Source organism: Triturus cristatus, chromosome 3_1, assembly GCF_964204655.1.
Source record: "Triturus cristatus chromosome 3_1, aTriCri1.1, whole genome shotgun sequence".
NCBI classification, from domain to species: Eukaryota; Metazoa; Chordata; class Amphibia; order Caudata; family Salamandridae; genus Triturus; species Triturus cristatus.
In genome coordinates, this window is record NC_140583.1 from 442,296,660 (window position 1) to 442,310,587 (window position 13,928).

Consider the following 13,928-nt stretch of genomic DNA (forward strand, 5'->3'; position numbering starts at 1 on the left):
ATAGTACTCAAGTGTGGGACTATCCATATTAGGTAGATCATAACTAGCCATATAAACATACATAACGTTTGTTGTGACACTGCAATTGTACGTATTGATCCCCTGGGAGTCGTCTGCGCTCCTACAATGGCTGTGTTAATTCTGAGTTCATAAAAGTTCACACTTTGTAGTTCTCAGTGATATTGCACTGGAAGGGCTCAACCGAGCGTTGGAACGGTGCACCCACGCACTGTTCCCCGCTCTGAAGACCCCTCGCTCAGGGCACGTGTTTTTTTTCGTCCATTTATTTGCGCAAGTTCAGTAATGTTTTTACTTCCTTGGGTTGTAGGGGTTGATGACAAGTCGACGTTGGTGCGCTTCATTGTCCTTGCAGCTACCTATTTTTGAAAGAACATTGGTTTTTCTTTATTATTTTTTTATTATTATTTTTTTTATTTATTTTTTTTAAACTCTGTTTATTGAACATAAATAAACCTTGGTCATGTTATACAGTTTCGTATCTCACAGAGTATAACTGCATCAGTTTTCACACGTGTCAGTACATACTTTCCAACGTAGCGGGCAGAGTTACATTACATACATTGCAATTCACACTGTACAGTGGTCCTCTGGGGATGAGACAGCCGGCGGTTCACATATCCCCCCCCCGTACGCATTCCACTTAGTCCAAATCGCTAGCCATTTATTGGGACATCCCCGTGCAACATATACAGTTTTCTCGCGGACCATACACCAGTCCATATCTTCCTTCCATTTCTTTAACGTAGGTGGTGTAGCGGCCCCCCACAGTTGCGCTATGTTGCTTTTCGCCACTGTCTGCCCAAGTGTGACCCACAACCTCCCATGCACGGTTAAATCTGTGGGCTCCCACACGTTCAGCAGGCATCTCTTGGCCTCAGGCAACAAGGGCAACCCCCACACCGCACTCATAACTTTCAGTATGTGCCGCCAGAAGCCATGAATTACTGGGCATTCCCAGAGCACGTGTAGGAATGCACCTTACACTCCACAGCCCCTCCTGCAAAGTCCGTCCACACTACTCCCCATGTGGAGCAGCTGGGTCCCTGATAGGTAGACTCTATGCAAAATCTTTAGCTGTATCAGTTTTAACTTTGCCGATATGGCCACCTCCATGAGTGAGGAGAGCGCCTCCTGCCATTCCTCATCGTCCACCTCCAGACCATCCCTGACCCATTCCTCCCTGAGTGCCGCGAGGGGATCAGGGGTGTGATGGATGAGCTTTTTGTATGTGAGAGATATACTTTGTCTGGCAGATGCCCATCAAGCAGTCTATCCTCGAGTGGGGACGCCTCAGGGAGCTCCGTGCCAGATCGGATGGTGGCCTGCAGGGCATGCCTTATCTGTGTATAACGGAAGTGTTCTGACGTCGCCATTTTGTATGTCTGTTGCAGTGTAGCAAACGTCACCACTCCATCCCGCCCCCACAGGTCCCTAATGTGCGAAATGCCGATGAGGTCCCATTTTGCAAAGCCTTTGGTTCGCCCCAGAGTACCCAGCCGCTCTGTATCCCAGAGGGGGGTTGCTAATGTAAGTTTATTGGCCCATCCCAGGGCTTTGGTGGCCACGTGCCATATCTGGACTGCGTGTTTAGTGGGGCCTGTGAGCAGGTACCTGGTAGGTCTGGAATATAGGGATCTCGTGAAGTCACCCCCCGACAGCAACCACCTATCCATTCCGTATGCTGGGTCCTCTCCATTTCCGTACTGGCATTGGTTTATTGCAGCTAGTTGCGCTGCCCAATAGTACTTCCTGATGTCTGGAAGGGCTATACCTCCATCATACCACCCCAGTGTGAGCTTGCCTAGCGCAATTCGGGGTCTACCATCCCACAGTAAGTCTCTCTGTAAGGACTCGACCTCCTTAAAGAATGCTTGCGGTACCATGTCTGGGTAGTTTTGAAGGGCGTATAGTAATCTAGGCAAAGCCATCATTTTGAATAGTGCCGCTCTCCCAAGTAGGGCCAGGGGCAACTTCTTCCAGACCTCTACATCTCTTCGGAGCCTTTGTAATGGAGGTATCAGGTTTTGGTCGTATCGTTGCCTGACGTCAGTGGTTATGAATATCCCTAGGTAGCGGAAACCGTCCTCCGCTATCTGAATTGTGCATTCTCTTGGGAGGGGGGGGGCTGTTCCGTGGAGCATGTAGATCAATGACTTGCTCCAGTTAATACGAAACCCTGAGTTTCTTCCAAAACTGGCAAAAATGTCTAACACCACTTGTATGGAACGCTTGGGGGAAGATAGATAAAGCAGTATATCGTCTGCATATAACAAGATCCTGTCCTACCAACCCTCAGTCCACCGGAGTCCGCGGATGGCCACATCCCTGCGTATCCAGGCCGCAAGCGGTTCAAGTGATAGAGCGAATAGCAACGGTGACAGAGGGCAGCCCAGTCTCGTGCCTCTACCAAGCGGGAATACCTCTGACATTATGTTATTGACCGACACTTTCGCAAGCAGTTCGGCGTATAAGAGGCCACCCACCCTATAAACTTGGGCCCAAAACCTAATTTCTTGAGCACTGCAAAGAGGTATGCCATTCAAGGGTGTCGAACGCCATGGTTGCGTCCAACGAAACCACCATGGCGTCCTCCTGGATTGCGGGGCAACGCCCCAGAACTCCGTGAAGGCGCCTACGGTTGAGGGCGGCATTGTGGTGAGGCATGAAGCCCGACTGGTCAGGGTGCACGAGTTTGGTGATGATAGTACGGAGTCTGTTGGCTAAGACTTTGGCTAGTATTTTGGGTTCCGCGTTAAGGAGCGATATTGGTCTATACGATGTGCACTCCGCCTTTGGTTTTCCTGGTTTGGGAATTGCGACAAGAGTGGCTATGCGCTGATCTTTAGGTAATATCCCCTTCTTATGACTGTCATAGTACATGGCTTTCAGATATGGCGCTATCTTATCTGGTTTAAGTTTGTATAGTTCGTGAAAGAACATTGTTGACTATTAATTCAATTCAGGTACATACACTCCATTCTCAGTGGTTTTGGAGAATCTGTAATTTATGACAGGGGTATGTTCCCGTAAACCTACCAGTCCTGTGCTGGTGAGGTATTGGAAGGTGACCAACTCCCTGTTGGATAAGTTTTTCAGTGATTAGTTGAGTAAGAGTGATTCCTATAAACATTATCCACAAGACAGATCTTATTTTTATAAGCTGTTGGACCCCCCTCTAATCCTACAAAGGTGTCTTCGGACCTTTTCCAAACTTTTGGCTCTGGGTGGTCACATGAGGGTTAGGTATGTTGTGGAGTGGTCCCATGAGTTCAGGGAGGGATAGGATTGTGGCTTTTGCAGGTGTTCTATGGGCCTCACTAGTTTTCAAAAATATGCATCGCTTAGTGCGTGCATAAGAGTATGTTGCAGGGATTCTGCTCATGCACAGAACTATGCGCAGGAAACCAGGACCTCAGTGAATTGTGGTGTACCAAAAAACTCACCTCAGTACCCAGAACCCCTATCCGACCAGCATCAGTGTCCCATTCGTTATCCGTATTATCTCGGAGGTCCCAATGTATAGACAACCCAGAACAAGCGACTTAGAGTATTCTCAGGAATGGTGGGAATCAGAAATACCTGCTCGCTATTATTCATATATCAATCCACAACAAAGTAATCAGAGACACGGTAAAGTTTAAAAGGTTATTTTATAAACTACGTGTCCTAACATGCAGTACTTTGGCTAACATAAGCAGACAAATGATTATAATTAAAACCATCAGCATTGTTACAATACCATAGAAAATTAAAGGAGAAATCATAGTATAAATGATAGTGGAATGCAGCCACCTTCCTGTCGCTGGTAAACTAATATTATTAGGCTAATAGAATGTCTCTAGGCTTGAATGGGGAACCCCATACCGTAAAGATCAGCTTTAGGTGGATCACATCACAGGATCAGCTTTGCTCTGCGCCTGGAAATGTTCTTCTCCAGAATGTGTTTCAAACGCATGCAAACTGTAATATTAAAGGCTCTCGACATTCAGGTATTTGCAGCTGTGTGCATATTATGACTAGAGAGTGGGCCGATCAACCTGGACTCAAAAACATACATTGTCTGGCGGCTCAGAGTGTTTTGCACACAATGTTCAGACCAAGGTCGCAGTGCACGTCTAGGGATGTGAACAACAGACAGTTCTCATGTGAAGAAAAGGCAAGCAAGCAGTTCTCAAATAATAACATGTCTCAGCAGTGTTGTGTGCAAAAGCAGCAAAAGTGGCAAGATGGCTTTCTAAAAGCTAACGCGCTTATGCTAACATAGCAATGTATGCATCTAAATTGCTACCTTCACTACAAGCGCAGTTGCTGTGCGGCCTCTTTCCGAGACTATTCTCCTGCTGGGGGCTACCTGTTTTGATTTTACCCTCGGTTGTGCTTGCTGTGAGTTGTTTTTTCCAGTACTTGTATGTATTCTACATGTGCGTGGAAATGTGGGAAGAGGGGTGTGTTGTATATAGTGTTGCTGGTGCGTGCAACATGCCCCAGGAAAATGTTTTATGTTTGCGCATCTCCCTGTTCCTGGTACATGGCGTGCTACGTGGTACTCCCTTGTGGCATCAGACACCTAGCTTTGGCTGATGTTGACTCCGCCTTTTTATCTGGAATCTTTTTTGGGATAATTCTGGGCATTTTTCTTTTATTTTGGGTGTTTCCTTAAGTCGCATAGTTCACAGTCTCCTGTTGCAGGGATTCTGCGGCGTCACAGAACTATGCTTGGGATCATGGAACCTTAGTAGGCAGGGACTGAGTCATCCTACCACCTGAATACCCATGAGCCCAGAGACTGACTAGCTATAGTGTCTCACTTGCCCTTCTACTCACTCATAGAGGAACAAGTGATTAGACACCCCAGAACACAACACTCCCGACTATCTCAGGAATCGCTGTTGCAGGACACACCATTTCACTCACTCTCTCGTACCGGTTCACAATAAGATCTGACAGAAACATGAGGAAAGTTTAAAATATTTATTTTAACTATTGTGCCCTAGTATGCAGTATATGTGCTACAACAAGTAGAGAAATGCCTAACACAAATACGGTTAGCATAGCAAGTAGTCCTGAAATCATTAAAGGTGCTGTCATTGTATACGACAGCATAGCTTAAACTCCCTTCCTTTCTATAAAAGAAAAATGATTATACATCAGAATAGATCTGGGTGTTTGCAACAGACCCCGTACATTAGTCTATTGATGAAAGATCTACATCACAGGTGCTGTCACACTCCCTTCTGTGAAAAGATCCCTCTCCAAGTGTGTGTTATCCACCTGTGTATACCTATATGGCCAAAGTACATGTTCTCAAACAACAGCTGCATCTGCATGTTTTGTCTAGGTGCTAGGGCCTGACTAGAACAGGATAACAAGGGGCATTGTTGTTCAACTTTGTCTACGGTGTTCAGAATAAATACCAGGAAAGAAGAGAACACAAAAACAACAGCACATTCTCTGTAAAAGTTGCAGTGTGGCACAAAGCAAAATATGTTCTTATAGTAACGTGCGCAAAGCAGAAGACAGTCTGCCACGGGCTCATGCTAACATAGGGAAAACGATAATGGCCACATGAACCACGTGACGCTCCCTTGTTCAATGGGGAGAGGATCAGAGGCTGCTTTGTGACCCCCATTCCCCATAAACCGCGCCATAGGGTCGCGAGCAAGGGCCGACTGTTTTAGTGGATTGTGCCTGCAAGGTCGGGGCAACATGAGTGGACTATCCTTGAAATAGAGGCAAGCCTGGAAGGGGTGCACCTGGTGCCCTGCGTTCCAACAGAAGCAGGAGTAGAGGCTTGGAAGCCTCCATCCCTGGCACTCCCTCTCCCTCAGACCACACCCCACTTTCTATCAGTATTTCTTGCAGGCACACAGTCCCTAGCTTTTGGCTGGGGTCTCTTGAGCTCATCTCATTAAATACAGTCGTTGATTGCCTAATAAAATTGGTGCTCATAGGTCGATCTCTGCAAGGGTGAAAGGTCGAATTAACGCCCCACCTGGAGTCTTGAACACATTATCATGCTGAGGCCTCTAGGCTTATTGACTCTTGTGTGTGAGGCTGTGGAGTTTTAGGGTCTTCTCATCCGAGGCACGAGAAGAACATTGTTCCCGTCACCAAGGATGGCTTCGTTTATAACTGAAAGGGAGGCTTCCACTGATTCAGAGGCTTCTAGAGCACTTCAGGGTGTCACTGGGACCACACGCCATGAAGGGTGGAACTGATGCCTGAAAATGGGGTCCTTTCGACTTGGTGATTGGAGTTCGTCCTATTAGACTTTGGCAGCGGGACCTAGGTGTCTGCTTTTTAAGCAGTTTTCTAGATGCTGTCCCACCCCTTGTCTGACTGCCCTGCCCCTGGGGTGTGGACAGTGAACCCCCACCCTGAGGAATCAGTAGCAGAGTGGAGCTTAGACTACATAGTAGGCTTAGGCAACCATATTATTTTGCACTCCCATGGAATCACCATTTGATGCCTATGTTGTTAGTGTGGGTGCCCAATCGGCACAGCCCCCAGCAGCCCTGAATTCTTAAGCTCAAGTAAAATATTTGGACCCCCAATGGTGTCTGTGTTAGGTTTGAAAATCCCATTTCTGCAACGCACTCGTTTCAGGCTATTAGGGTAGCAGTGTGTGGCTAAATATACATCATTTGTATTCATGTTATGCAGCCCACTGAGTTATCCCTGCAACGTGCAAGCCTACATGTATGTAACCCACTGAGTTATCCCTGCAACGTGCAAGCCTTCCTGTAGTTAGCCAGTGTGACTCCATTTTGTATTTCGTGATCCCTATTGGGCAGCCTAGGCCGTGTCTGAACTAGGCCTCATCATTCATATTGCTTGCCTCAGCAGAACACTGTATTTCGTTATTATTTTCTGTTCAAGGCTGTTTTCCGACTTACTAATGAATAGGCCATTCTGCCTTCACATACCTATTTGAGTGTGTAGTTATGCTCCCACGCTAGGAGACGCTGAGACTCAGCGCAGTCACCTCAACTTAAGGATAACATGTACCCATCTGGCAGGTGGTAGCCCATCTCCCTGTGCCTTCTTTGTTCGTGTTTGTCCCAGGCCGGTAATTTTCCATGGTGGGAGGGGTTGGAGGCTTCTTGCGAAGAATGATTACTCACTGTAGACTGTCGGCGGGCCAGTCCCTCTGCAGACATTTTAGGGTGCAGGTCAGATTGGACTCCTCTGCAGAGCTTTGCTAATAAATGTTGTTTGTATTCTCTAGTGTCTGACCAACTCTTCATTCTTGGGAAGGCATAGCAGGTGGTTGCAAGAAACCCGAGTGGCCCTTAAGGGCCACTTCCTTCAGTTGGCGCCCAAACAGGGACCCCGAAAGGTAATCCCACTCGCCCGTAATCGGGTTGCAGGGTCGGGGTGCGCCTGGTCAGTCGGGCAGATCGGGGTACCCCACACAAGACCAAGCTTGGTTCTCGTAGCTGCCCCGCCCGGCTGATTGGACATCTCCTCATCTAGTGGTCACCGGCTGGGGTCCTGAGAAGGCGAAACCTTGGAGTAGACCGTTTGGTCCGAATAGTCGGCAGTGGAGAATAATTTGACTCGACCTGTGTGCACCAGGTGAGTGATTTAAGTTTTGGAAAAATTGGCCAGTTTTTGGACGGCACGAGCCTGTGGGCTGTCGTGATACAGTCTCCGGACTGTCTTGCCTGCAGTTTTCGAACTGCCTTGCTTGAACGACACGAGCAGACGGGCTGTGTCTTGGTACGGTCTCCGGACTGTCTCGTCTTGAACTTGGTGGGTTTGCTGAACCTTGAAAAGGCACAGAGTGTTTGCGAGCAGTCTACCGGACCAACTGGAAATTTGGCCCTCGCTGGAAAAGGTCCGGGACTGTTCGCGAACAATCTGTCAGACCATCATTTGGTTGCTTTTCCCACAATGAAATCTTGCCCCCAGATTTGACTCCCTTTCCCTGTGATGGACAGTCCAAGCAAAGCATAGTCCATTTATTGCTTTTCTGTTATTTTTACTCCAATTTTAGGCGTTATTATTTAAAACCATTGTTTTTAAAACAAAATGTGAGAACACATAAAGCTGCTATGAAACTTTTGGCTAATTTTAATGATATTGGGGTCTGTTTTAATGTTGCCATGTACATCTTAAAGGCAATAAAAACAATGAAAGGTATTGTTTTTTTTGTAACTGATAAGAATGTTGTATTATGTAATTCGAATGGCAAATTCTTTTTTATGTGATTTCTGGTCTTATTGTAATGTATTTTATTACTGTAATTGCTTTTATGGTTGTTTGTACACACTGAATAAAGCTTGATTGCATTGAATTGTGTAACAGGAATATATGTATTAGTCCTGAAGTAGGTACCAGGGATGTTACTTTGGAGAAGGGTGCGAATTCAATCAATCAAAAATAGCTTTATTCGACAGATTTGTCATAAAAGCAATACACATACGTTACAACATGTATATTAAGATAATAAATATTCTGAATCTAAAACATTTAAGAACGGATTAAACAAGAAATGCTGCCGAGTAAATTAATTCTGGAAATAAAATGCATACATACTCAATTTATCCCAGGCAGTTCATACTATAATACGGCCTATCTTTGGAACTGAGGGCGTTTAAGTCAATTAGCCTGGAGCAACACCCTGGATCGGATGGACCAGGCCCAGCCTAAAAACTTAGCCATTGCGGATGCTATTGGCAGCAATGGGTCCGTTGTAAGGATTCTTAGGCCCTCATCATGCTTTCTGAAGCCTAGAAGTTTGCAAATAGGTATAACCCACATAGCCCGAGGTTTTTTATACAGTGGGCAGAAGAACAACAGGTGACTAACCGTTTCTTCTTTATCTAAGCATTTTGGACAGGCTTTCATCATAACCCCAACCCAGTTGCCAGTAAATGACCTAACAGGTAGGGTACCAACCCCCAATTGGAAGTATAACGTGCAAATTCTTCTTTGCCTTCGTTTCGCTCTCCATTGACACTGCAACCAGCGCCGGGACGCCCCTTCACTGGGGCAGCTGTGCGCTATACAAGCTTACCTAACAATAGCAATAATGTTGTTTCTACATGGTTGAGTGAAAAAGTGGTTTCCAGTCATGAAACTCGACTTGGACACAAGGTCAAATAACCTGCTAAACTTTCAGATTATGATTTATCGTGAGTTCTCATTTACCTGATCTATATTCCATTGATTAAGATTTTTACCTTCTTTTGTTATAGGAAGGGGCATTATGTTAGTGTTTTAATTTCATGTTATTGTTTTAATTTAATCTAGGAAAACTTTATCTTGTTTTATTTTAGGAAGGGGGTAATGTTCCATTCCCTTTCATTTAATGTAATTTGGTCTCATGCAATGTATTTGTATTGCTTTGGTGTTCTACATTCTGCAAGTGTATTTGTTTGACTTGTGTTCCACTTCTAGAAGGGTGTCTCTGGTTCTAAATGGTCAGTTGCTGCTGATTAATTCAGGGCTTCTGGACGTTGACCTGGTTGTGGGCGCTTTACTTCAAATAAACATCTTCATGATACTTCTGTTGGAGTCTCCTGGCATTACTGCTACAGCTGAACTCGGATCGTGTTGGGCTCGAGGGTCTATGAGGAGCCAGAGCCATGCATCTGGCTCGAGCAACCTCGCCCACCTCTCCCTACCGGTGACTTCTTCAAGACATAAGTGAGGGAGTAGTGAGAAATGTGAGAAAAACAATGTTTTAATTGGGCAGGAATGTCCACACTGAGGGGCATATGTACAAGCAAGTGGCGGAGTGAGGCATTAGCCGTCATGGCTTAACGCCTCACTCCGCCACTTCAGAAACACATGGCTGCACCATAATTACAAGGATATAATGCAGCCTTGGGTTTCCCCCTGCGCTGGTGCTACACTTAGCAGTGATTTGCCAACGCAGGCACACTTGCACCATAGTGCAAGGGTGTCTGCGTGCTGGGGAGGTTTGTTTATGTGCAGGAAGGTGTCCGTTCCTGCTCAAAAACAATCTTGAAATGCCATTTTGTCACTTCTATGTGTGCTGCTTAATGCAGCACACATGGAAGTTATATCATGTCATTTTTTTTAAAGTATTGTTTATGTGCAGAAAGGGACACCTTCCTACACATAAACAATCCAAGGGGCCTTGCTCTTTCCATGTGTGCTGCACAAGGCAGCACACATGGAAAAAGCAAAAACGAGGAGAAATAAAGCATTTCTCCTCGTTCCACGAACTTAAGACCAGGTTTTCCTGGTCTTATTTTTGGCGCTGCCGCCTATTTACGCCTCCCTTGTAAACAGGGGGCAGCGTCAAAATCAATGGGTGTTGCGGTGGAAGCCCACCGCAACACCCACTGCCCACCCCTTTCACACTAAGCATAGCAAAAGGGGGCCTTATTTACAAGTAGGCAGCGTTAAGCCACGTTAAGTGGCTTTAAGGCGAGGCCCCTATTGCCACCACAACGTCACTCAAAGTGTACATATGCCCTTGAGTATCTGAAAAATGGAGAGTATCTGCATTTCTCAATCCTAAAATACATTTATTTGGAGAGTATCGGCATTTTTCTGGAGCAAACAGGTACAAGGAGTACCTGTACTTCTATATTTCCATTTAAAGCACTGGGGGCAAATGAGGCAGCTGGGCAGAGAAAGATGGATAGTGATGCGGGAGCGACGAGACAGAGGGATACCAGGGGCGGTGTGGCGAGGGACATGAGCAAGAAAGGAGGACAATTTGGCGCAAGAAGCTTAATACGAGAGTAGGGAAAAGGAGCGGATGTGGAAAGAAATGCAATGGAAGAGGAGCGCGAATGCGACTACCAGGGGCACCTGCTTGTCACAGTGAGTGGTCCAAAACACGAATAAAAACAAGCATTGGCATAGCCAATAGGTCTCGCTTTTGGGACCTTATAAGTGTTTAGCCATGCAACAGTTGCATAACTAAATACTTATAAGGTCCCAAAAGCGAGACCTATTGGCTATGCCAATGCTTGTTTATAGAGGCACTACAGTTGAAGATTCTAAGGGTGGAAAAGCACTGCTCCGTTAGCAAGCATAGGCACTACAGCGCTTCTGCTGCAGATCGGCGCATATAATTTCTCCCTACTTCCACGGACAGAGTAAATCCACAGTCACACGCACATACACTCATCTTACGCTAGGGCCCATCACACTAACATTCATTCTATTACTCTATCCACACTGAATATATAGGAGAAATCCTAAACCATCTGCATCTAAAGTGAGGTCAATGCAACCTAAAGAAATTGTCCTGAGTCATGATTTTAAAACATAGAAAATACATTTGAAACTCAATAAATGACAAAGAAATAATCACCCGACACTGTAATTCAAACAGAATGGTTGTTTATCTAAATTAGTTCAAAGGAAAGTCAATCAATAGCGAAATCATTATTTCTCATAGTTACCTATTCTAGCTAAATGGGTCAGGACAGGTCTCTCAGTAAAGTCTCCCGAGTCGCCGTCCACTCAATCAGCATCGATCCTCTTGAGCATAGGTTCAAGAAGAAGTGGCCTCAATCGCAACAGACCCTTTCTAGTCTAGTAATATTTATAGGGAAAATAACAATTTGAAAGTAACAAACAATCTCTAAACGTCCGTTGAGCCATTGAGCAAAGAGAGCAGGAAAGGATGTTGTTTTGCAACATTTAGAAAACCTCCGCTCACAAAAATCACAAAAATAAAAATACGGAAGAAGGAAACTCAAGCTAGAAAACGATACAAACGATACATCCATGAATGCTCTTCCTCGGAACCATAGTGAAGCCACCGCAAGTTTATCAGAGTTCATTGTGGCTTTATTCTTTTCCAAGGGCAATTGGCAGCGAGCCTGGAGCTGCTGTCCTCACGGAAACTTTTAATACAGACAGAGGCTGTGGTCAGGTAACTTCCAACCATGTTCAGCGAGGCCTCTTGTCAAATTTCAATCACTCGAGTGCAGGCTGTAAATAGCGGCCATCTTGGATTAGGCCAAAACGGACCATCTTAATTAAAAGAAATACAAAACAACGTTAATACATTATAATGATAATACAGTGTTAATACCCACTAATACCCTTATGTGTATGCAATTATCTAGCCTTCTGCGACACAAAGAAGCATTAAAGCACATTATTTTAAAGCGTTTGCGCTTAAACAAATAACAAAATAGCACTTTTGCAACACTTATTTTATTAATTTGCTCACCAACTTAGTTCACGTATTAATTAAAGCAACATAAATGCATTCCCACGTGTAATTTCTCTCATTAGTAATGTTGATTAGTCAAGAACTTTAACAAAATTAGTAATTAATGATTAATTATCAATTATTTTAATCATGACATACAAACAAAACTGGAGTTTAAATCTCAATAAATTTTCAATAGAAAACCCTGCTCCAGCAATCCCCCCTTTGGTGATATATATCACCACAAAAACCAACCCAAAAAAAAAAAAAAATGTAGTCCCATTTTTAGGAGAAATTGAAATGTCTTTTTTCTTTATGACACTACACACCAGACTCTCTTTCATCATCCCTCTTCGACTCCAAGTAAACACTCTCCCTCAATTCTTCTAATTCTATTTCTTGTGGATCTCTCTTTGACCTCTTCTGTTTCTTTTCAGTACTCTGCCTAATTATTTTCTTTTTCCCTCCCCTGTTTTTACAACACAAACACCCTAATCTAAGTATCAATAAAGCAAAAATCACACATGTCAAAGGAAACAGTACTTTACCAATAATGGTACTACCTATCTTAGCAATAAAACTCTTAACAGCAACTATCTTATTAGCTAATTTAGTCCAGACACTTTCAGCTTCCAGTGGTACTAATTCTTCATGCAAATCAGTAATATTTTTAATATAGACCTTTAGATCTCTGCTTTCGTCAGGAATGTAAGTGCAACAATGTTGAACTTTCAGCATTCCACAGACTCCACCCTCTTTGGCCAATAGAATATCAAGGGCAAGTCGATTTTGCATTGACATGGCACGTACGGCAATCATCTCCGTATTTACCAAAAGAAACCCTCCAGCAGTACTTGTCGATAAGCGATCCACCACTGTTGACAATTTCCGAATTCCATATGCATTTAATGAAATTCCCACTGCTGGAATTAAAGCTCCAAAAATATCACCTACAATTTCTGACCAAGTCTCTCTCTTAAAGCGTGTTAGTAGATTAATATGTTCTACATCTTCTATCTTATCTATATGAAAATCTTTGGAAAGACCAGGCCCACATAACACGTGCCATACCAATGGTCAGGCAACCTGTAATAAGCCTTATTCCCACAAATATAATACACTCCCGAGAAAACTGGATCTTCTCCACCTTTAAATCCCCATCCGGTTGCAATAAAGTATGTATCATGGCACTCACTAGTCCCAACAAAATAGCTATCATATTGGGATCTCCTTCTGGTAATGCATAGTTTACCCTTCTGTGGTGCATCTAAAGCCAAAGTTGGACTGGCCCCATTCCTCAACTCCTTTCCCATCTCAATATCCCATATTGTCTCACTAATTTTATATTTCCCTGCCTTTTCATGCATGCTCACTCTCCTTTTCTCTACAATGTCTAGGAAAGCCTTTTCTTCTTCTTTCAAACTGCAAGTTAGATTGTTTCTAAAAATGTAATCTAATGTTAATTCTTCTGTCTCAATAAAAATCTCACCAAAAATGTTAGCTTCTTTAGCAGGGTTCAGTTTCTTATTCATAGGCAATTGCCCAAAAATGTTATCTTTGTTAGACATCTCATAATCTATTTTCCCTAACAAATAAAAAACACTACTTAACACACTACATGAAATCCCATACGTAGCTGGTAAATGATGATAAGTAACACCCTCCGAAACGGATGCAGGTAATTGCATACAAACGTAGCAATCCCTAACTTCCATTTTCTTTACGTATTCGTACAACAACTTTGAAAAAACAT